Here is a 23,638-nt window from a genome sequence, read left to right on the forward strand (position 1 = left end):
GAAGACCAAGAAGTTATGGACAAGGGAAGCACAGGAGCACCAGCAGGACTTCTTTGAATTGCTGGACTGGACTGTATTCAGGGATTTATCTTCAAACCTGGAAGAGTATACTGCAGTTGATACCGACTTCATGAAATCCTGTGTGGATGAGTGTGTGCCTACAAAGACTTACTGTATATTTTCTAACCAAAAGCCATGGATGAACTAGGAGGTACGTCATCTGCTGAAGGCTGGATCTGTGGCATTCAAGTCTGGTGACCCAGGCCTGTACCAAAAAACCAGGTATGATTTGCGGACGGCTATTTCAAGGGCGAAGAGACAATTTCAAACAAGGTTGGAGGTGACATCGGATGCACTGCAACTCTAGCAGAGTCTGCAAGACATTGCCTCCTACAAAGCGAAACCCAATAACATGAATGGCAGCGATGCTTCACTACCAGATGAACTCAATGCCTTCTATGCACGCTTTGAAAGGGAGAACACCACTACTCATCTCAGAGGCCAATGTTAGGCTGTCTTTAAAGAGAGTGAACCCTCGCAAGGCAGAAGGTCCCAATGCAGTATCTGGTAAGGCTCTGAAAACCTGTGCCAACCAATTGGCGGGAGTATTCAAGAGCATTTTCAACCTCTCACTGCTACGGGTGGAAGTTCCCACTTGCTTCAAAAAGGCAACAATTATACCAGTGCCTAACAAGAATAATGTGAGCTGCCTTAATGACTATCACCCAGTAGCGCTCACATCTACAGTGATGAAATGCTTTGAGAGGTTGGTCATGACTAGACTGAACTCCTGCCTCAGCAAGGACCTGGACCCATTGCAGTTTGCCTATCGCCACAATAGATCAACGGCAGATGCAATCTCAATGGCTTTCCAAGTGGCTTTAGAACACCTGGATAATGCAAACACCTACGTCAGGATTTTGTTCATTGACTATAGCTCAGCATTTAATACCAACATTCCCACAATCCTGATTGAGAAATTGCAGAACCTGGGCCTCTGTACCTCCCTCTGCAATTGGATCCCCTACTTCCTAACTGGAAGATCACAATCTGTGCAGATTGGTGATAAGATATCCTCCTCGCTGACGATCAACACTGGCGCACCTCTGGGTGTGTTATTAGGCCACTGCTCTACTCTCTATATACACATGACTATGTGGCTAGGCATAGCTCAAATACCATCATAAATTTGCTGTTGTTGCAACTATTGTTGGTAGAATCTCAGGTGGTGACGAGAGGGCATACAGGCGTGAGATATGCTAACTAGTGGAGTGGTGTCGCAGAAACAACCTGTCACTCAACGTCAGTAAGACAAAAGAGCTGATAATGGACTTCAGGAAGGGTAAGACAAAGGAACACATACCAATCCTCATAGGGGGATCAGAAGTAGAGAAAGTGAACAGTTTCAAGTTCCTGGGTGTCAAGATCTCTGAGGATCTAACCTGATTCCAATATATCGATGTAGTCATAAAGAAGGCAAGACAGTGGCTAAACTTTATTTGGAGTTTGAAGAGATTTGGCATGTCAACAAATACATTCAAAAACTTCTACAGTTGTACCATGGAGAGCATTCTGACAGGCTGCATCACTGTCTGGTATGGAGGGACTACTGCACAGGACCGAAAGAAGCTTCAGAAGGTTGTCAATCTAGCCAACTCCATCTTGGGCGCTCGCCTACAAAGTACCCAGGACATCTTCAGGAGCGGTGTCTCACAAAGTTAGTGTCCATTATTATGGACTTCCAGCAACCAGAGCATCCACTTTTCTCACTGTTACCATCAGGTGGGAGGTACAGAAGCCTGAAGGCACACACTCAGCGATTCAGGAACAGCTTCTTCCCCTCTGCGATCCGATTCCTAAATGGACATTGAACCTTTGGTCACCACCTCACTTTTTTTTAATATATAGTATTTCTCTGTTTTCATTTAAAAAAAAATCTTTTCAATAGATGTATACTGAAATTGATTTACTTTTTTATTTATTATTATTATTATTATTATTATTATTTTATTTCACCCTGTTGAATTTGAAGTTGCTGACCCTCTCCATCTCACATCATCTACTGAGGTCAGGCTCATGGACCTCTGGTTTCCTCCTCCTGATGTCCATTATCAGCTCCTTGGACTTGCTGACACTGTGTAAGGTGTTGTTTTGACACCACTCAGCCAGATTTTCACTCTCCCTCCTATATGCTCATTCATCACCATCTCTGATTTGACCTGCGTGTCATCAGCAAACTTAAATATCACATTGGAGATGTGTTTATCCACACAGTCATAAGTGTAAAGTGTAAAGAGTGCTCACGAGGACTTGGGTTTCTTCACCGCTCATCCCATTGTCAGTCACCCTGAAAAGATTGTATTGGTTATATGAGGCACAGTATTATGGCTGCTGTCTCAGAGCTTCAGAGAACTGGAAAGATCCCTCTTTCCAGTACTGACTGTGAAACTTGCCCAATCGTCTTCCCCTGGGTACTCCAATTTCCTGCCAAAAAATAGCCCAGTCAGTAATATAATTGGGGAAAATTGCAGGGTAAGAAATGGGAAGAGTTGACTGGGAGGTAAAAGGAAACAATGGAGTTAGTTTGCTGGTGGTCAGGATGGATTCAATGGATAAAAGGACCTGTTTCTCTGCTATATGACTCTTTGAAGCCCTAATAAGTTTCTAATGGTGTACTTGACAAAATATCTAATGAATAATTATCTAATATCTAATAATTAAGTCACAGAATCATAGATGAAATCAGCACAGAAACAATGCCTTCAGCCTATTCAGTTCATGCTGGCCTGGCCCTCTGTCTGATTGATCCTATCCGATTGAAGCCGCACCTAGCACCTCTGCTGGTAGCTTGTTCCACATTTGCACCACTCTGTCAGTAAAAAAATTACCCCTCAGATTATGCTTAAATATTTTACCTTTCTCCCTAGACCTCTAGTTCTCGTCTCCCAGACTCACCAGTGGTGTGCCTCAAGGAATCTGTTCTGCGACCCCTACTCTTCGTGATTTTTATAAATGACCTGGATGAGGAAGTGGAGGGATGGATTAGTAAATTTGCTGAGGACACAAAGGTTGGAGGTGTTGTGGATAGTGTGGTGGGCTGTCAGAAGTTACAACAGAACATTGATGTAAAACTGGGCTGAGAAGGGGCAGATGGAGTTCAACCCAGATAAGTGTGAGGTATTTAATTTTGGTAGGTCAAATATGATGACAGAATATAGTATTAATGGTAAGACTCGGCAGTGTGGAGGATCAGAGGGATCTTGGTATCCGAGTCTATAGAACACTCACAGCTGCTGCACAGGTTGACCCTGTGATTAAGAAGGCATACAGTGCATTGGCCTTCATCAATTGTGGGATTGAGTTTAGGAGCTGAGAGGTAATATTGCAGCTATATAGGACCCTGGTCAGACCCCTCTTGGAGCATTGTGCTCAGTTCTGATCGCTCACTATAGGAAGGATATGGAAGCCATAGAAAGGGTGCAGAGGAGATTTACAAGGATGTTGCCTGGACTGGGGAGCATACCTTATGAAAATAGGTTGAGTGAACTCGGCCTTTTCTCCTTGGAGCAACGGAGGATGAGAGGTGACCTGATAGATGTGTATAAGATGATGAGAGACATTGATAGTGTGGATAGTCAGAGGCTTTTTTCCAGGGCTGAAGTGGCTAGCATGAGAGGGCACAATTTTAAGATGGTTGGAAGTAGGTACAGAGGAGATGTCAGGGGTAAGTTTTTTACGCAGGGAATGGTGAGTGCGTGGAATGGGCTGCCGGTGATGGTGGTGGAGGCGGATACAATAGAGTCTTTTAAGCAACTCCTGGACAGCTACATGGAGCTCAAAAAATAGAGGACTATGGGTAACCCTAGGTAATTTCTACGCTAAGGGCATGTTCGGCACAGCTTTGTGGGCCAAAGGGCCTGTATTGTGCTGTAAGTTTTCTACGGTTCTATGCAGTCATCCTATCTATGCTCCTCATAAGTCTGTGTTTATTATATGTCTGCTCGTACTGTAATTGTATGTGTATGCTCCAATCTTTATTTAAAAACATTTTCCATGTAATTGCTTTCAATGTAATTGGCTGATCAATGAGCTTAATGATATGATGGCTCTGACCACAAGTGTTACTTGACCAAAAACTTGATTGTATCAAACATTTTCATAGCAAAATTTTTTCACCATAATGCTTCTATTCTTTTCTCAGAGGGTAGTGTCTCTCTGGAATTCTCAGTCGCCAAGAGCGGTTGAGCCCAGGTTATTAGATATACTTAATGTTGAGAAGATGCTGCCTTCTTGAGGCCGTACCTTTTCAACCTTAAATATATCTAATAATCTGTTCTCATCATAATGTATCACAGGCAATGGAGTCATGCCCCCTCCTCGCTGACAGCGCTAGGCAGGAGGTCTAAAAGCCTGAATTCCCATTACAAAATTCAAGAACCATTATGTTCCTCTAACCATCAGGTTCTTGAACTGACCCACTGAACCTTAACGGAACACTACACATCTCCACTACTGAACCCTGTTATGCACTTGTCTTGAATTTTTTTTGCACTAATATCTTGTTTTAAGACAGTCTTATTTTTCCTCTCTCTTCACTGCCTTGCATAACTTATGTTTTGTGTTACATGCCTGGGATCCTGCTGCAAGTAAGCTTTTCATTGTACCCGTAACTCACTGTATTTGTGCACATGACGATAAGCTTGACTTTATTTGACCTAATAAATATTTGGAAGATTAAGGTTATGGAGAAGTGGCAGAGAAGAGAAACTGAGGCCGGCATAGATCAGTCATGATCGTATTGAATGGCAGAACAAGCCTGAGGGAGCAGATGGCCTATTCCTCCTCCCTATTTTCTTGTGTTGTTGTGTTCTATTAATTACACCCTCAGAAACATAATAAACTATAGATCTTCTGCTTTCTTTGTTTCTTTTTGCTTGGTGATATCTTTCTTTATGAACCAGTTTTAACTACAAAAAAAAACTTCATATATTTTAAATGCCAGCGTGACTATATAACACTGCTCTTTCTTTTGAAAAATAGCGGATTGCTTTTACTGCTTGAATTCACAGCTAATGTGATAGAGATGACTTGGCCTTTCCTGTCATGCAATGCTTCACAGTGGAATCATCAGTAAGCTGACACCACCTGTACCACCCACCCACCCCACCATCCCACCATGTCTACTTCAGAAATCAGCTCCTCATATTCCCTTCTGATGGCCAGCGACTATAATCCCTTTTGCATTAATCTGAAATAAAAATGCAACCTGCAACGTTCTGCAATTCACCTCTTTTTATTTTTGAGTACACATCAATTTATACAACATGTCGCATTTTATGTTTAACTGATGATCAGGGTTTTGGCATTTTTATTGCATTCCACCAATGGATTATTTTTAGTTTCTTTTATTATTAATGAAATTTGTTGTTTCAGCTGATTTACACATTATTTTTCAATTCAGTATCTGTACAATTGCTTTGCTGAAAGGTTCTGAGAACTTGATACATTATTCAGTGACATGGAATACAAAAATGTAAATGTGGGAGGCGGATTTGGCCACCTACGCTGAGCAAAATTTAAAGCATATCTTTGATGTGATGGGCTCAGCTGGGCTGCTACTGGCTACAGTTATACAAACCAGGTTGCTCCCCTTACCTTTTGTGATTGCGTGGTGAACACACTACTGCTGTCAGTAAGGTCATTGTCCTGTAAAGCACAGCAACTGTGAGTGGTCACGGGTTGTCAGAACTCAGACCCTGTCCACACCCATAACACAAAATGTTAAATGGCTTTCATTGCTTCCAAGTATCATAGATATTTAAAGATCATTGGAAAATATTTTAATAACTTAAAAAGCATAAATTGTACTAATGTGAAGTAAATCAGTGGTCCCCAACCACCGGGCCACGGACCAGTACCGGGCTGCAGACCGTGTGCTACCAGGCCGCGAGGAAACGATATGAGTCAGCTGCACCTTTCCTTATTCTCTGTCACGCACTGTTGAACTTGAACATAGGGTTGCCAATTGTCCCGTATTTGCCAGGATATCCCGTATATAGGGCTAAATTGGTTTGTCCCATATGGGACCACCCTTGTCCCGTATTTCCCCCGCTAAGATAGAGCATTCCCATGAAACCTTTCGTGCCAAAATGGTGTAAAGAGAAGAAACGCTGCCTGGGCAGGGCGAAAAGCATTATCAATAATGCATCTCACCTTAACCATGGACTTTTAACTCTCCTCCTATCCGGTAGGCGCTACAAGAGCCTCCGCTCCCAAACCAGCAGGCACAGGAAGAGCTTCTTCCCTGAGGCTGTGACACTGCTGAACCTCTCATCACAGCACTAAGCAGTATTGCATCTGTATTGTACTGTCTCAGTACTTTTATATTTGTATGCTGTAGCACTTCCTTTATTCGCAGTTATTTTGTAAATAACACTATTCTTTGCATTTCTGGTCAGATGCTAAATGCATTTCATTGGCTTTGTATCTGTACTCGGCACAATGACAATAAAGTTGAATCTAATCTAATCTAATCTAAAACAATTACCATTAATTTATATGGGAAAAATTTTTGAGGGTTCCCAGACCCAAAAAATAATCTACCAAATAACACATAAACCGAAAATAATACTAACATATAGTGAAAGCAGGAATGATATGATAAATACACAGCCTATATAAAGTAGAAATAATGTATGTACAGTATAGTCGGGAAGATGAAGGCAAAACTGATTTGTGGAAAAAAAAGTCGGCATGTACGCGATGCGCATGTCTAAGCGCACGTACACGCACGAGCACACAGGTGCCTGCACAAGGTTTCACGGTCATGGTAGTCTTTCCTGAGGTAAAGTGTCCCGGGATTTGACTGCTACTTTTGTCCCTTATTTGGGAGTGAGAAAGTTGGCAACCCTAACTGTAAAAGACATGTTGAGGTGAGATTAATCCTACTTGAACATCTGCTCCCCGGTCGGCCGGTCCGCAAGAATATTGTCAATATTAAACCGATCCACAGTGCAAAAAAGGTTGGGGACCCCTGAAGTAAATGTTCAATTAAGACGTATTTAAAAGTTTAAATGTTGTGCTCTAACATCTTAAAACTCAAGGTTTTAAGAAAATTTCTTCCTCTCTGCCATCAAATTTCTGAATGGTCCATGAACAATGCCTCATTATTCATCCTTTGCTCTATCTACTTATCTATCTGTCTATCCATCTATTGTAACTTATAGTAATTTCAGATTCAGATTTATTTATTTATCACGTGTAAGACCGTAAGACAAAGGGGCAGAATTGAATTGAATTAAATTGAATGATCTTTATTGTCATTATACATAGGTACAATGAAACTCTGTTTGGCTTCCTCTCAGGCAATTAAATAAAGTGGTAGATTAAAACAAGACAGTAATAGAAAAACAGTATTAAATAGATAAGTAGCAGAAAATAAGTTGCAGCAGCACCAGAATATCACAGTGATGCACAAAGTGCCATTAGTGCAAGAATTTGAGTCCTTGTGTCTGCATGTGTGTGCTCACAGTTTCAGTCATTGTTCTGTGGGAATGGTGTGATGGAGGCCACAGCTCTGGGATAGAAGCTATTCCTCAGTCTATTTGTTCTGGTTTTTAGCGTCCTGAACCTTTTGCTGGATGGCAGCGGGTCAAACAGTGAGTGGCCGGGGTGTGTGGTGTCTCTGGTTATGCTGATTGCTTTCCTCCTGAGTCTGCTGGAATAGATGGTGTCCAGTCCCGGGAGCTCCATCCTGACAATTCGCTGGGCCGCCTTCACCACGCGATGCAGATCTTGTCGCTCAGTGGCTGTGCAGCTGGCATACCACACTGTGGTGTTGTTGGTCAGGATGGTTTCAATTGTGCTTCTGTAGAAGTTAAGCAACAGCTTTTGTGGGAGTTTGGCCTGTTTCAGCTTTCTGAGGAAAAAGAGTCTTTGTTGTGCCTTTTTTACAAGTAGCGAGGTGTTGGTAGTCCATGTCAGCTATTTTGACAACATAACTCCTAGGAACTTCAGGTTTTCCACACTTTCCACTACATCTCCATGTATATGGAGGGGGGTGTGTACTCTATCCTTTGATCTCCTGAAGTCAATGATTATCTCTTTTGTTTTAGAAGTGTTAAGGACCAGGTCATTGTCCTTACACCACTCCATCAGGTGATCCACTTCAAGCCTGTAGGCTGTTTCAGCCTCGTCCGAGATCAGGCCAACCACTGTGGTATCGTCCGCAAATTTAATCATGGAGTTGGAGGTGTAAAGGGGGGTGCAGTCATGTGTGAAGATTGTGTAGAGCATAGGGGTCAGCACACAACCCCGTGGGTGGCTATTTTTAAGATGAGGGTGGTGGAGGTGTGCTTACCAATTCTGACTTGCTGTGGTCGGTCTATGAGAAAGTCCATGACCCATGAGCACGGGGAGGAACCAAGGCCAAGAGTATTCAGCTTGCTGACCAGTTTATGGGGAATGACTGTATTAAATGCAGAACTGAAGTCCACAAATAACATCCTCACATAAGTGTTCGGTTCCTCTAAGTGAGTCAGAGCCATACGGAGGGCTGTTTTGATTGCATCCTCTGTGGAGCTGTTTGCATTAGACCATTTGGCACATCGAATCTGCTCCTTTTCTCCCTTCCTCAGCCCCACTCCACAGCTTTCTCCCTGTAACCTTTGTTGCCATGTCCAATCAAGAACCTATAAAGCTCTGCCTGAAATATATCCAATGACCTGGCTTCCACAGCTGCCTGTGGTAATAAATTGCATAAATTCACCACACTCTGACTAAAACAATTTCACTGCATCTCTGCTTTAAATGGGTGCTCCTCTATCTTGAGGCTGTGCCCTCTTGTGCTAGACTCCTCCACCATGGGAAACATCCTTTCCACATCTGCTCTGTCTTGGCTTTCCAAAATTCAGAGGGTTTCCATGAGATGCTCCCTCATCTTTCTGAATTCCAGCAAGTACAGACCCAGGGGTATCAAGCTTTCCTTGTATGATAACCCTTTCATTCCCAGAATCATCCATGTAAACATCCTCTGGACCCTCTCAAATGCCAGCACATATTTTCTTCGGTGAGGAACCCAAAACGGTTCGCAATACTCAAGATGAGGCCTCACCAGTGCCTTATAAAGCCTCAACATCACATCCCTGCTCTTGTATTCTAGACTTCATGAAATGAATGCTAATATTGCATTTGCTTTCCTCACCACCAACTCTACTTGCAAGTTAAACTTTAGGTTGTTCTGCACAAGGACTCCCAAGTCCCTTTGCATCTCAGAATTTTGGATTTTCTACTCTTTTAGAAAAAAGTCTGTATATTTATTTCTACTAACAAAGTGCATGACCATGCATTTTCCAACATTGTAATTCATTTGCCACTCTCTTGCCCATTCCCCTAACTTGTCTATGTCCTTCTGCAGCCTACTTATTTCCTCAACACTACCTGCCCCGCTACCATTCTTCGTATCATCTGCAAATTTAGCAACAAAGCTATCTATTCCATCATCTAAATCATTGATATACCGCATAAAAAGAAGTCGTCCCAACACCGACCAAAACACCCACTAGTCACTGGCAGCCAGCCAGAAAAGGTTACTTTTATTTCCACTCATTGCCTCCTACCAATCAGCTAATGATCTAAACATGCCCGTAACACTTAACTTGGTAAGCAGCTTCATGTGTGGCAGCTTGTCAAAGTCCTTCTGAAAGTTCTAATACACAACATCCACTGCACCCCTTTTATCTATCCTATGTGTAATCTCCTCAAAGAATTCATCAGATAAGATGTTCCCTTATGGAAACCATGCAGACTTTGTCCTATCTCGTCCTGTGTCAGCAAGTACCCCATAACCTCATCCTTAACAATTGACTCCAACATTTTCCCAACCACCAAGGTTAGGCTAACTGCTCTATAATTTCCTTTCTACTGTCTTTCTTCTTTCTTAAAGAGTGGTGTGACATTTTCAATTTTCCAGTCCTCTGGCACCATGTGTGCATAGCTGGATCCTGGACTTCCTGTCAGATTGCTGGCAGGTGGTAAGCGTGGGCTCCCTCACCTCTACCCCTCTGACCCTCAACCCAGGTGTCCCTCAGGGCTGTGTCCTAAGCCCCTCCTTTACTCTCTGTATACCCATGACTGTGTCACCACCCACAGCTCCAATCTGCTAATTTAATTTGCTGATGACACTACACTGATTGGCCTAATGTCAAATAATAATGAGGCAGCCTACAGAGAAGAAGTCTTCACCCTGACACACTGGTGTCAAGAAAACAACCTCTCCTTTAATGTTGCAAAAACAAAGGAGCTGGTTGTGGACTACAGGAGGAATGGAGACGGGCTAGCCCCTGTTGACATCAATGGATCTGGGGTTGAGAGGCTTAACAGCTTTCAGCATAAACAGCACTGAGGATCTCACATGGTCTGTACATACAGGCTGTGTGGTGAAAAAGCACAACAGCGCCTCTTTCACCACAGACGATTGAGGAAGTTTGGTATGGGTCCCCAAATTCTAAGAACTTTCTACAGGGGCACTATTGAGAGCATCCTGACTGGCTGCATCACTGCCTGGTATAGGAACTGTACTTTGCTCTATCGCAGAACTCTGCAGAGAGTGGTGCGGACAGCCCAGCGCATCTGTAGATATGATCTTCCCAATATTCGGGACATTTACAAAGACAGTTGTGCAGAAAAGGGCCTGAAGGATCTTTGGAGACCCAAGTCACCCCAACCACAAACTTCTTCCAGCTGCTACCATCCGGGAAATAGTACCGCAGCATAAAAACCAGGAACAACAGGATCTGGGACAGCTTCTTCCACCAGGCCATCAGACTGCTTAATTCATGCTGACACATCTGTATTTCTATGTTACAGTGACTATCCTGTTGTAGATAATATTTGTTATAAATTACTCTAATTGCACATCTTGCACATTTAGATGGAGACGTCACATAAAGATTTTCACTGCTCATGTATATGATGGATGTAAGTAATAAAATCAATTCAATTCAATCCAATGTGCAAGAGGATCACAAACTTCCTCTCTGACAGGTGGAAGTATAATGAGACTAAGCAAGCCCATCTCCAAATGCCACTCACTCAGCTGTCAGCACTGGTGTGCCACAAGCATATGTTCCCTCTTATTTCCACTATACACCAACGACTGTATGAGGAACCAGTGTACCCTTAATCATGAACCTGTTGTCTATCTATGGGCACCTGTTCATATTGTGATCCTACTTTACAGGAGAGTGTGCCTGCTTTGCGGTTATGCAAAGTTATCACAGCCAGTCTAAAAAATTCAGTCTGCCAGATCAGTCTCAAAATATATAACTAGTTTAAAAGTACTGTCATGCTGATAATCCATTATCTGTTTGCTTTCTGATACATTGACAAAGATAATTGTTACCGGCAGGCGAGGGAAGGGGAAAGGAGAGTCAGAGCAGGGTTCCCCTGTGGCCATTCCCCTCAACAACAAGTGTACCGCATTGGATACTGTTGGGGGGGATGACTTACCTGGGACAAGCTGTGGCAGCCGGATCTCTGGCACTGGGTCTGGTTCTGCAGTGCAGAAGGGAGGGTGGAAGAAGAGGAGAGCAGTAATGATAGGGGACTCAATAGTTAGAGGTACAGAAAGGAAGTTCAGTGGTTGTGACAGGGACCCCCGGATGGTTTGTTGCCTCGCAGGTGCCAGGGTCAGGGATGTCTCTGATCGCTTGCACAGCATTCTGAAGTGGGAGGGTGATCAGCCAGATGTCGTGGGTCACATCGGTACCAATGATGTAGGAAGAAAGAGTGAGGAGGTCCTGGAGAGTGAGTATGGAGAGCTTGATAGGAAGTTAAAAAGCAGGACCTCGAGGGTGGTAATCTCAGGATTGCTACCTGTGCTATGTGCCAGTGAGGGTAAGAATAGGATGCTCTGGCGGATGAACACGTGGCTGGGGAACTGGTGTAGGGGCAGGGTTTCAGATTTCAGGATCATTGGGACCTCTTCTGGGGCAGGTGGGACCTGTACAAGAGAGACAAGTTACACCTGAACTACAAGGGGACCAATATCCTTGCAGGGAGGTTTGTTAGTGCTATTGGGGAGGGTTTAAACTAGATTTGCAGGGGCATGGGAACCAGAGTGCCAGAGCAGATAACGGACTGGGTTGAAAATAAATGATGTTAAAAGTTCATACAAAGTCACAAATAGAACGGTTGTGTGTGGTGGTAATAATCTTCTGAGGTGTATATATTTCAATGCTAGGAGTATTGTGGAGAAGGCAGAAGAGCTGAGGGCATGGATTGACACATGGAATGATGACATTATTGCCATTAGTGAAACTTGGCTACAGGAGGGGCAGGACTGGCAGCTTAATGTTCCAGGGTTCCGATGTTTCAGACATGATAGAGGCAGAGGAATGACGGGTGGGGGGGGGGGGGAATGGCATTGCTAGTCAGGGAAAATGTTACAGCAGTGCTCAGGCAGGACAGATTAGAGGGCTTGTCTACCAAGGCCATATGGGTGGAGCTGAGAAACAGGAAAGGTATGACCACATTAATGGGGTTGCATTATAGACCACCCAATAGTCAGCGAGAATTGGAGGAGCAAATCTGCAGAGAGATAGCAGACAACTGCAGGAAACATAAAGTTGTGATAGTGAGGGATTTTAATTTTCCACATATTGATTGGTACTCCCATACTGTTAAAGGTCTAGACGGGTTAGAGATTGTAAAACGTGTTCAGGAAAGTTTTCTAAATCAATATATAGAGGTACCAACTGGAGAGGATGCAATATTAGATCTCCTATTAGGAAACGAGTTAGGACAGGTAACGGAAGTGTGTGTAGGGGAACACTTCAGTTTCAGTGATCATAACACCATTAGTTTCAACTTGATCATGGATAAAGATAGATCTGGTCTTTGGGTTGAGGTTCTAAACTGGAAAAAGGCCAAATTTGAAGAAATGAGAAAGGATCTAAAAAATGTGGATTGGGACAGGTTGTTCTCTGGCAAGGATGTGATTGGTAAGTGGGAGGCCTTCAGAGGAGAAATTTTGAGAGTATGTTCCTGTCAGGATTAAAGGCAAAGTGAATAAGAACAAGGAACCCTGGTTCTCAAGGGATATTGGAACTCTGATAAAGAAGAAGAGAGAGATGTATGACATGTATAGGAAACAGGGAGCAAATAAGGTGCTTGAAGAGTATAAAAAGTGCAAAAAAATACTTAAGAAAGAAATCAGGAGGGCTAAAAGAAGACATGAGGTTGCTTTGGCAGTCAAGGTGAAGGATAATCCAAAGAGCTTCTATAGGTATATTAAGTGCAAAAGGATAGTAAGGGATAAAATTTCTCCTCTTAAAGATCTGAGTGGTCCGAAAGAAATCAGGGAGATCTTAAATGGGTTTTTTGCATCTGTATTTACGAAGGAAACTGGCATGGAGTCAATGGAAATAAGGCAAACAAGTAGTGACGTCATGGAACCTATACAGATTGAAGAGGAGGAGGTGCTTGCTATCTTGAGGCAAATCAGAGTAGATAAATCCCCAGGACCTGACAGGATATTCCCTTGGACCTTGAAGGAGACTAGTGTTGAAATTGCAGGGGCCCTGGCAGCTATATTTAAAATGTCGTTAATTATGGGTGAGGTGCCGGAGGATTGGAGGATAGCTCATGTTGTTGCATTGTTTCAAAAAGGCTCTAAAAGTAATCCGGGAAATTATAGACCGGTAAATTAGACGTCGGTAGTGGGTAAATTATTGGAAGGAGCACTAAGAGATAAGATCTACAAGTATTTGGATAGCCAGGGACTTATTAGGGAGAGTCAACATGGCTTTGTGCGTGGTAGGTCATGTTTGACCAATCTATTGGAGTTTTTCGAGGAGGTTACCAGGAAAGTGGATGAAGGGAAGGCAGTGGATGTTGTCTACATGGACTTCAGTAAGGCCTTTGACAAGGTCCCGCATGGGAGGTTAGTTAGGAAAATTCAGTCGCTAGGTATACATGGAGAGGTAGTAAATTGGATTAGACATTGGCTCAATGGAAGAAGCCAGAGAGTGGTAGTGGAGGATTGCTTCTCTGAGTGGAGGTCTGTGACTAGTGGTGTGCCACAGGGATCAGTGCTGGGTCCATTGTTATTTGTCATCTATATCAATGATCTGGATGATGATGTGGTAAGTTGGATCAGCAAATTTGCTGATGATACAAAGATTGGAGGTGTAGTGGACAGTGAGGAAGGTTTTCAAAGCTTGCAGAGGAATTTGGACCAGCTGGAGAAATGGCAGATGGAGTTTAATACAGGCAAGTGTGAGGTATTGCACTTTGGAAGGACAAACCAAGGTAGAACATACAAGGTAAATGGTAGGGCAGTGAGGAGTGCAGTAGAACGGAGGGATCTTGGAATATAGATACAAAATTCCCTAAAAGTGATGTCATAGGTAGATAGGGTCGTAAAGAGAGATTTTGGTTACATTGGCCTTTATGAATCAAAGTGTTGAGTATAAGAGTTGGAATGTTGTGGTGAGGTTGTATAAGGCATTGATGAGGCCGAATTTGGAGTATTATGTGCAGTTTTGGTCAACAAATTACAGGATGGATATTAATAAGGTTGAAAGAGTGCAGAGAAGGTTTACAAGGATGTTGCCGGGACTTGAGAAACAGAGTTACAGAGAAAGGTTGAATAGGTTAGGGCTTTATTCCCTGGAGCTTAGAAGAATGAGGGGAGATTTGATAGTGGTATATAAAATTATGATGGGTATAGAGAGAGAGAATGCAAGCAGGCTTTTTCCACTGAGGCTAGGGGAGACAAAAAAAACAGAGGACATGGGTTAAGGGTGAAGGGGGAAATGTTTAAAGGGAACATGGGGGGGGGCTGCTTCACACAGAGAGTGGTGGGAATGTGCTGCCAGATGAAGTGGTAAATGCGGACTCACTTATAACATTTAAGAAAAAATTTGGACGGCTACGTGGATGAGAGGTGTACGGAAGGATATGGTCCAGGTGCAGGTCAGTGGGACTAGGCAGAAAAATGGTTTGGCACTGCCAAGAAGGGCCAAAAGTCCTGTTTCTGTGCTGTAATGTTTCTATGGTTCTATGGTTCTATATTGCATCATCTGAAGTCTTTGACTCGTTGCTCTTAAGGTATCTGTTCCAATACTTGCTTCAAATGTTCTGCTGAGTGTTGCTCTATTTGCATAAATCTGAATGATGTTTATTCTGTTCGTGCACAGAATCAATGGGGCATTGTAAATAAATATACACACTTACCTGATAAGGACTTGTGCCGTATCTCCAAAGATTTCTCTATAATGAAACTTAACAAGGCTTTCATGATTAAACAATGTTTGGCATTAAATGATCAGTGAAAAGCTTTGCATGTTCCCATTGTGTATCGCTAAGCTAGTTAAGTGGCTTCTTGGATGATTGAGAAGTGCAAAAGAGCCTTTATTGATTGGTTGCATTTCTATGGATCCCACAAAAGAAACCATGCTTCACAAAATCAGCTTGGCACAAAACTTACCAAGCCACCATTTTGATTGTCAGTCAGTGGAATCTGCAAAATGTTATTAAATCCTTTTGCCGAAAAGGAACAATACACCCCTTCAGGTATAAAGTGAGTCCATTTCCTTGTTAAATGGAAGTAAGAGAGATAAAGCACACTAATCTTCAGACATCTTTTAACTCTGGTGTGGGAAAGAAAACCCAGTGCTTCATTGCGATAGGCTATTAACGTTGTACCATATTTGTGTCATAGCCACCAACTCTTTTCTAAATCAGGAATAAAATCTCCTATTCCACCAACATCTTAAATTCAGACTCCCACTATTTAAGTGCCTTGACCGAGCCCATTCTGTGTACATGTTTCCAATCCTCCAAGAGCTATAAATTCCATTTCCAGCTTCTTGTGTATATGATCTCTATAATCCCATTGGTTGCTGAGATGCATCTAGTAACACAGATGGAAGTTTCTGGGTTCAAGTTCCCACACTAGAGATCTGGGCATTAAAGTCTAGGCTGCCGTTCTAGTGCCTTCCTGAGGTGGTGTCCACTATCTGAGGTGCTATTTTTTTGGATGAGACATTAAACCAATGCTCCACCCATTCTCTCTGATGGACATAAATAATCACTTAGGTCAAAATGAACTGATGAGCGCAAGATGCTTTCCACCATGTCCAATCCATATCTCAAACAAGAGAAAATCTGCAGATGCTGGCAATCCAAGCAACATACACAAAATGCTGGAGTAACTCAGCAGGCCAGACAGCGTCGAAGGAAAAGAGTAAACAGTTGATGTTTTGGGCTGAGACCCTTCATTAGGATTGGAGAAAAAGATGAATATTCAGAGTAAGAGGGTGGGGAGAGGAGAGGAAGATATGCAAGGTAGTAGGTGATAGGTGAAACTGGAAGAGGGGGAGGGATGAAGTAAAGAGCTCGGAAGTCAATTGGTGAAAGAGATGAAGATTTGGAAAATGATTACCAATCCGCTTCCCAGCTCTTTACTTCATCATTCATCCTCTCCCAGTTTCACCTATCACCTACTACCTTGTAGTTCTTCTTCCTCCTCTCCCCTCACCTTCTTACTCTGACTTTTCATCCTTTTTCTCCAGTCCTGATGAAGCATCTCGGCCTGAAACATTGACTGTTTACTTTTTTCCATAGATGCTGCCTGGCCTGCTGAGATCCTCCAGCATTTTGTGTGTGTTGCTCTGATCTATATCTTATCCCTTATGTTAATAAACAGATGATGATTTTATTATCCTTTTGTTATAGGAGACCCCTTCAGAGGAATGAGGACCCCTTTACCCAGCATCTTGTTAGCAAATATGCAGTCGCTGGAGAACAAATTTGAGGACCTGAGGGTAAGATTTGTAAATTGAAGGGAAATGAGAAATGTTGTTTTCTGTACTTTACTGAGATGCGGCTTACCCAGAGTATGCTAGATATGGTGATTGCACCCAAAGGCTTTTGAATGCACAGGATAGGCTGAACTACTAATTCAGAAAAGGCCAAAGGTGGAGGTGTGTTTTTCACAATAAACTCTCTGTAGTGCTCCAATGTGGCAGTTTTTTGTACTTGTGTTCCCCTGACCTTGAACTCCAAATGATCAACTGTCAGCCGTTCTACTTCCCAAGAAAGTTCATCTCCATAATCATATCCACTGTTTACATACCACCAGCGGCAGAATATAATGATGCGCTTGAGATACTGCATGATGTCATCACCAAACAAGAAATAGTTCACCCTGATGCATTTCATTACATAGTCGGGGATTTCAACCAGGCTTGGTTGAAGAAATCCTTGCCCAATTACTATCAGCATATAACCTGTAGCACCAGAGGTCCTAACTCACAAGACCACTGTTATACAAAAATTAGGAATGCCTACCGTTCCATGCCCAGAGCACATTCTGGGAAATTTGATCACTTAACTCTCCTCCTCCAACCTGCATACAAGCAGAGGCTAATGAACAAGACTCCAGAGATAGGACAATAAAGAGATGATCATGGGAGGCAGGGGAGCAGCTCTGAGATTGCTTCGAGTTGGTGGACTGGGCCGGGACCAAGGACTCATCTTTGATTCTGAATGAACACACTGTGTTTGTCATGGACTTTATGAAATCAGTCATAGATGAGTGTATCACCACTGAATAATTCAGACTCCTCCCCAACCAGAAGTCCTGGACGAACCTCTGCAGTCTGCTGAGGGCCAGATCAGTGGCATTCAAGTCTTGTGACAAAGAAAGTTACAAGAGGTCCAGGTATGATCTCCAGAAAACCATCTCATAGGTGAATTTTGGACTAAACTTGAATCAATAAAGGATGCTCAACAACTGCGGCAGGGCTTGAATACTATCACCCAGTATAAAGATAAATCAAGCGACATAGTAGGGTCTCACTTCCAAATGAGCTCAATGGCTCCTATGCTCACTTTGGCCATCAAAACATGGAGGAACCATCGCAAACTCCCACATCCCCTGGTGATCCTATGATTTCATTCTCTGAAGCTGATGTGTGAGTAGCCTTCAGGAGGGCGAACCCACGGATAGCATCCAGCCCTCCATGGCCAAGTATTAAAGACCTGTGCTATCAACTGGCTAGAGTATTCACTGAGGTCTTCAACCTCTTGCTTTGGCGGCTAGAGGTATCCACCTGCTTCAAGCAGGCTTCAATTATACCAGTGCCTAAAGGGAACATACCAATCTGGCTCAATGACTATCATCCAGTAGCAATTATGTCCATCCACAGTGATGAAGTGTTTTGAGAGGTTGGTGATGAAACATATCAACTCCAGCCTGAGAAGTGACTTGGATCATCTCCAAATTGCCTACCGCACAACAGGTCCACAGCAGATGGCATTTCATTAGCTCTTCACTCAACTCTTGATGGCACCGGAGAGTGACTTCTCCCAGCTCATCAGTGAAACAGTTAAATTCTTCCTATTCTAATGTCTCTATTTTCCTTTTCAGGGTGGCTGAGGTTCTATTGGGATCTTGATCTACAGTGGCATTCAAAAACTGTGGTTCAGCATGAAGGCATTTTCCAGTTCTTGGAGCTTGCTGAACGGCCACATTTTGGTATGACCAGGTTCAGCCTCAAGTCAGGCACCTTCAGGGCCTTGTGCAGCCCCTGAGGACGTGATTTCTCACTAGTGTTGTGAATTGAAGCATAGTGGGAGTCAGAATATCGAAGACAGCATATGTGGCTATCGGAGGGCTCTGCACTTGGTAATCGATTTCTCTCTCTCTTTCTCTCTCTCTCTCTCTCTCGCTCACTCTCCCAATGATGAGGGAGAGTTTGTTGCCAATTCTCAAGTAGGGGAATTCGAAATAAAAAGCAATGCTTCAGACAGACTAACATCGAAATAGTGACTGTTATCTCCCCTCTCACTGTGGACCAAAGGATATCTGTCTCTTCCTTGTTAGTGTGAGAGAGAGTGCCAGTGGAATGTCGAAATGTCAGAGTGAACAGTTCGTTTCAGCCATGGGGCTTTGCTGTTTCTGACATGCAGGGTGGTGGGAATATTGTTGCTTTATACTAGAACAGGGTTCCCCAATTAGTTTTCCACAAGGGCCAAATTACGTCAAGCATGCCAAGCCAAGGGCCAAAATGTCAAGGGTTATTTTTATTGCCCCAGTAAGTTGTTTTATGGGCAGATGTTGTTGTTACTGTTATAACCATTATTATTAATATTATTATTATTATTACTATTAGTAGTAGTGGTAGTAGTAATAATTTAGGCCTGGGATTCTCAAAGCCTGTGTTGTGGGTTACACACGAAAAAGAAATGCACTCTTGAAACAAAATAAGTCCAAAACCAACCATTTAATTATGACTCTAGCTATCACAACTGTCAGCTGTCACATTGAGAACTCATCTGGGACTTAAAATGCACACACACACACACACACACACACACTCACACACACGCACGCACACACACTGCAAATATGGTAGTCTTCACCACTTCTCTTCCTCACAAAGAACACTTCTCTTCCACATCAAGAGTTATAGTAGTACTGCCTTTTCCACTGCCTCTGTTCTCTCATTTAATCTATTTGTTCTTTTTAATTAAGCTATGTAGCATTTGAAGTATGAAGGGTAGCTATAAATGAAATTATCAGTATTATTGTTGTTGTGATATTATTATACCACAATAAGATTGACAAATGGACAAAAATAAGTTGATTCACTCACCAATCAGTGAGAGAAGTGACAGCGACAAGATGAGGCAATCCTTCTGATGTCGGGCCTGTATTCTGTTGTGGCAATCCTGAGGCACTGGCCAAGATGTGCAAACGATGACTCACATATGTATGTGGAGGGGAACAGTGTGAGTAGGAGCATTGCAATAGCTCTCGTGTTTTTGAATTGAGCTTGGGGAACCATGTTAATTCAAAAGTCACTCACCCCAATGTCCTTGTGAAGTGCTTCGAGCAAATTAGATGCTCCCATTTCCAAGACCTCCATCTGAAGAGTAGCCTCATCTATGGAAGGCGCCAGCCTTTTGGCCTCTGCAGTCCACTGGCTGTCAGCTGAAATGGAGAATGGCTGTCTCAGGAAGAGGAGGATGTCACCTGAGAGTTTAGGGGAACTTTCAAATCGTTCCCTGAAGTTTTCTGCCAGGCTTGTCACGAAATCCTTCATCACTGGATCCTCCCACATTTCGTTCTTCTTGCAATGCTCCCACAGATGTGGAAAGTGCAACTTTCTCCCGTGAATGTCTCTCTCCAAAAGGTTCAGCTTTGACCGAAAAGCTTCAATTGCCTCGCACATGTTCGCAACAGTGGGGTTGTTGCCTTGTAATTGCAGAGTAAGTTGATTTAGATGAGACATGATGTCACTCAAAAAAAGAACATGTGCCATCACCTTGTTGTTACTTAAAAACCTCTTAAATCCTTGGGCTTTTTGGCTCTGCAGGTTGGATAAAAATGACACAAGCTCATCGCGCAGGTCGCACACCCTCTCCAACACACGGCCTTTGCTCAGCCAGCAAACATGATTATGAAGCAAAAGATCTTTGTGTTCTGCTGACATTTCCTCCAGCAATGCTCTGAAAAGGTGATGCTGCAGACTAGAATTCTCACAAACGAAATTTACCAGTCTTGTCACAGAGCCTCTTTCATTTCCCCACACAGTTTAGCGCACAACACTGATTTGTGAATAATGCAATGAAATGCCAAGAGTGCTGGGTTAACAGCGGCAAACCTGCTTACCAAGCCCTTGAGTTGTCCCACCATCGACGAAGCCCCATTGGTGACAACGGACACAATTTTGCTCACATTCAATCCATTCTTCTCAAAGAACTGTGTCAAATCATTAAAAATTATTTCCCCAGTTTTGCGCCCAGGCAGAGGAAGCAAACAAGATAGCTGTTCCTGAAAGGTCTTCCCATCAAAAAATCTTGCGAACACAGATAGCTCTTCCATATCGGTTCGGTCACAGGACGAGTCTATGGCTAGTGATATGGCTTCTGCTTTCTCCAAATCGGTGAGTAGATTGGAATAATACTCCTCCACTAAAACTTCTACTCTTCTTGTTGCCGTGTTAGCCGACAATGGCCCTATCTTCAATAACTCCACAACCAGTTTCTTGGTTTTCTCATCATGACTTAAAACCTCGGCAACCATATCAATTGCACACGTTTTAATCAACTCGGCATCGCATGCTCTACAGGGGCGTAGGTCAAGTGTATGGCGTGGGATGAGGTTAAAATAGATCAGAGCAGTGCGCGCTTTATTTAGATGTTATGACAGGTGCGTTCACGTAAGTGCCAATAGGTTGGCACAGACCAGACATTTGGTTCTCGCGGTCCACCTATTGGGGTTGTCTGTACTAGAGTAAGTGGGGGAGAAGGGGAAGGGTAGATGCTGCTTGCTGCAGCTTGTGTGTAGGAGGGGGTGAGGGCTTTGAGGTTCTTTTGTTTTTTTATTGTCATTCTTTGGGAATTTTCTTCTTTTTCAAGGCTGTCTGTGGAGAATAAGAATTTCAGGTTGTATACTGTAAACATTCTCTGATACAAAATGGAACTCTTGAACTATTGAACCTTGGAATACCTGGACAACAAAGATGCATACATCAGGATGCTCTTTATAAGTACAGCTCAGTATTCAGTGCCATCATCCCTTCATAACTAATGAATGAGCTCCAAGACTTTGGCCTCAATGCCTCCTTGTGCAATTGGATCCTCGATTTCCTCACTTGCACACCCAGCAACTTCTTCTCCACAATCTTCATCAGCACATGTGCACTGGGCTTAGCCTCTGCTCTACTCATTTTATACTTATGACTGTGTGGCTAAGCATAGCTCCAATGCCATATTTAAGTTTGCCGATGACACCTCTGTCATAGGCCGAATAAACAGTGAAGATGAATCAGCATATAGAAGAGAGATTGAAAATCTGGCTGAGTGGTGTCACAACAACTACAACCTTTTACTCCATGAGCCAGTCCACAACAGGGGATTAGAGGTGGAGACAGTCAGCAACGTTAAATTCCTTGATGTTATCATTTTCAGAGGACCTGTCCGAGGCTCAGTACATAAAGTGCAATTACAAAGAAAGCACAGCAGTGTCTTTACTTCCTTAGGAATCTGTGGAGATTCAGCATGACATCTGAAACCTTAACAAACTGCTATGGATGTGTGGTGGAGAGTATTTTGACTGGCTGCATCACAGTCTGGTATGGAAACACCAATGCCCTTAAATGGAAAATCCTACTAAATGTAGTGCAGGGGTCCCCAACCTTTTTTGCACTGCGGACCGGTTTAATATTGACAATATTCTTGTGGAACGGCCGACCCAGGATGGGGTTGTCAACGGACAAGAGTAGCAGTCAAATATGTTGTTTACCCAGGGAAAGACTACAAAGACCATGAAGCCTTGCGCGGTACCAGTGCGCATGCGTGACCTGCGCATGGGTGTACCTGCTGATTTTTTTTTCCTGCAAATCGTTTTTGGCAATTCTGTTCGGGGGGGAGGGGGGTGTGGTGTTAATCACGACCGAAATATAGGTGAGAAGTGGTTAATACACTCAATTTCATTTCTAAAAGGGTTTATCTAACGAATTTAATATTAAACACACAGTGCATATTTTCCTCTCATGAATACAGTGATAAGTCAATTATCAGAGGAGGACAGGGGAGCTTGAAGTAAGTGTTGAATGAACTTCCAGTGGAAGTGGTAGAAGCAGGTTCGATGTTGTTTAAAGTTAAATTGGATAGGTATATGGACAGGAAAGGAATGGAGGGTCATGGGCTGAGTGCAGGTTGGTGGGACTAGGTGAGAGTAATGTTCGGTACAGACTAGAAGGGCCAAGATGGCCTGTTTCTGTGCTGTATTTGCTATATGGTTATATAAGTAAGTCAATAGCATCATAACATTTTAAGTAAAGTTTGGATATTAAACACACAGCACATATTTTCCCTGTATGAATATATAAAATCATTGCAACACACCAATATCGCTGAATCAGTGGGAGCCCTGGGTTTGTTTCACTGCAACAAAACAGTCCCGTCGAGGGGTGATGGGAGACAGCAATACTCAAACGGGGTTCCTGATATCCAGTCTATTCCGCAATTTAGTTTCCGTTGCATTCATTGCAGAAAACTCTGCTTTGCAGAAAAATGTTGGAAATGGAAGCAACGTTTTCAGTGCTTTCGTGGCTATCTCAGGATACTTAGCCTTGACTTTGATTCAGGATACTGGCAGAGAAGTTATGTCAAAAATACTTTTCAGCCCGCCGTCATTTGCAAGCTCAAGGAGTTGATCTCCTTCCCACGCTGACACGGATGACGCGTGGGTAATGACCTCGCATGCGTAATGGCTCAACAGTGGGCGTGACAGGGAATGAGGAAAGGTGCAGCTGACTCATATCGCCAAATCATATCGTTTCCTCGCGGCCCGGTAGCACATGCTTTGCGGCCTGGTACCGGTCTGCGGCCCGATGGTTGGGGACAGCTGATGTAGTGGATACAGCCCAGTCCATCATCCACAATTGAGCTTATGTAAGTGGAGTGTTGTCACAGCAGAACGTCACCCATCATCAGGGATCCCCACTACTCAGGTCATTCTCTCTTTCTCACTGTTGCCATCAAGAAGAAGGTACAGGAGTCTCAGGTCTCACAACACCAGGTTCAGGAGCGGTTAATACCCCTCAAACATCCGCCTTGA

This window comes from Mobula hypostoma, chromosome 6, assembly GCF_963921235.1.
Source record: "Mobula hypostoma chromosome 6, sMobHyp1.1, whole genome shotgun sequence".
In the NCBI taxonomy this organism is placed as follows: Eukaryota; Metazoa; Chordata; class Chondrichthyes; order Myliobatiformes; family Myliobatidae; genus Mobula; species Mobula hypostoma.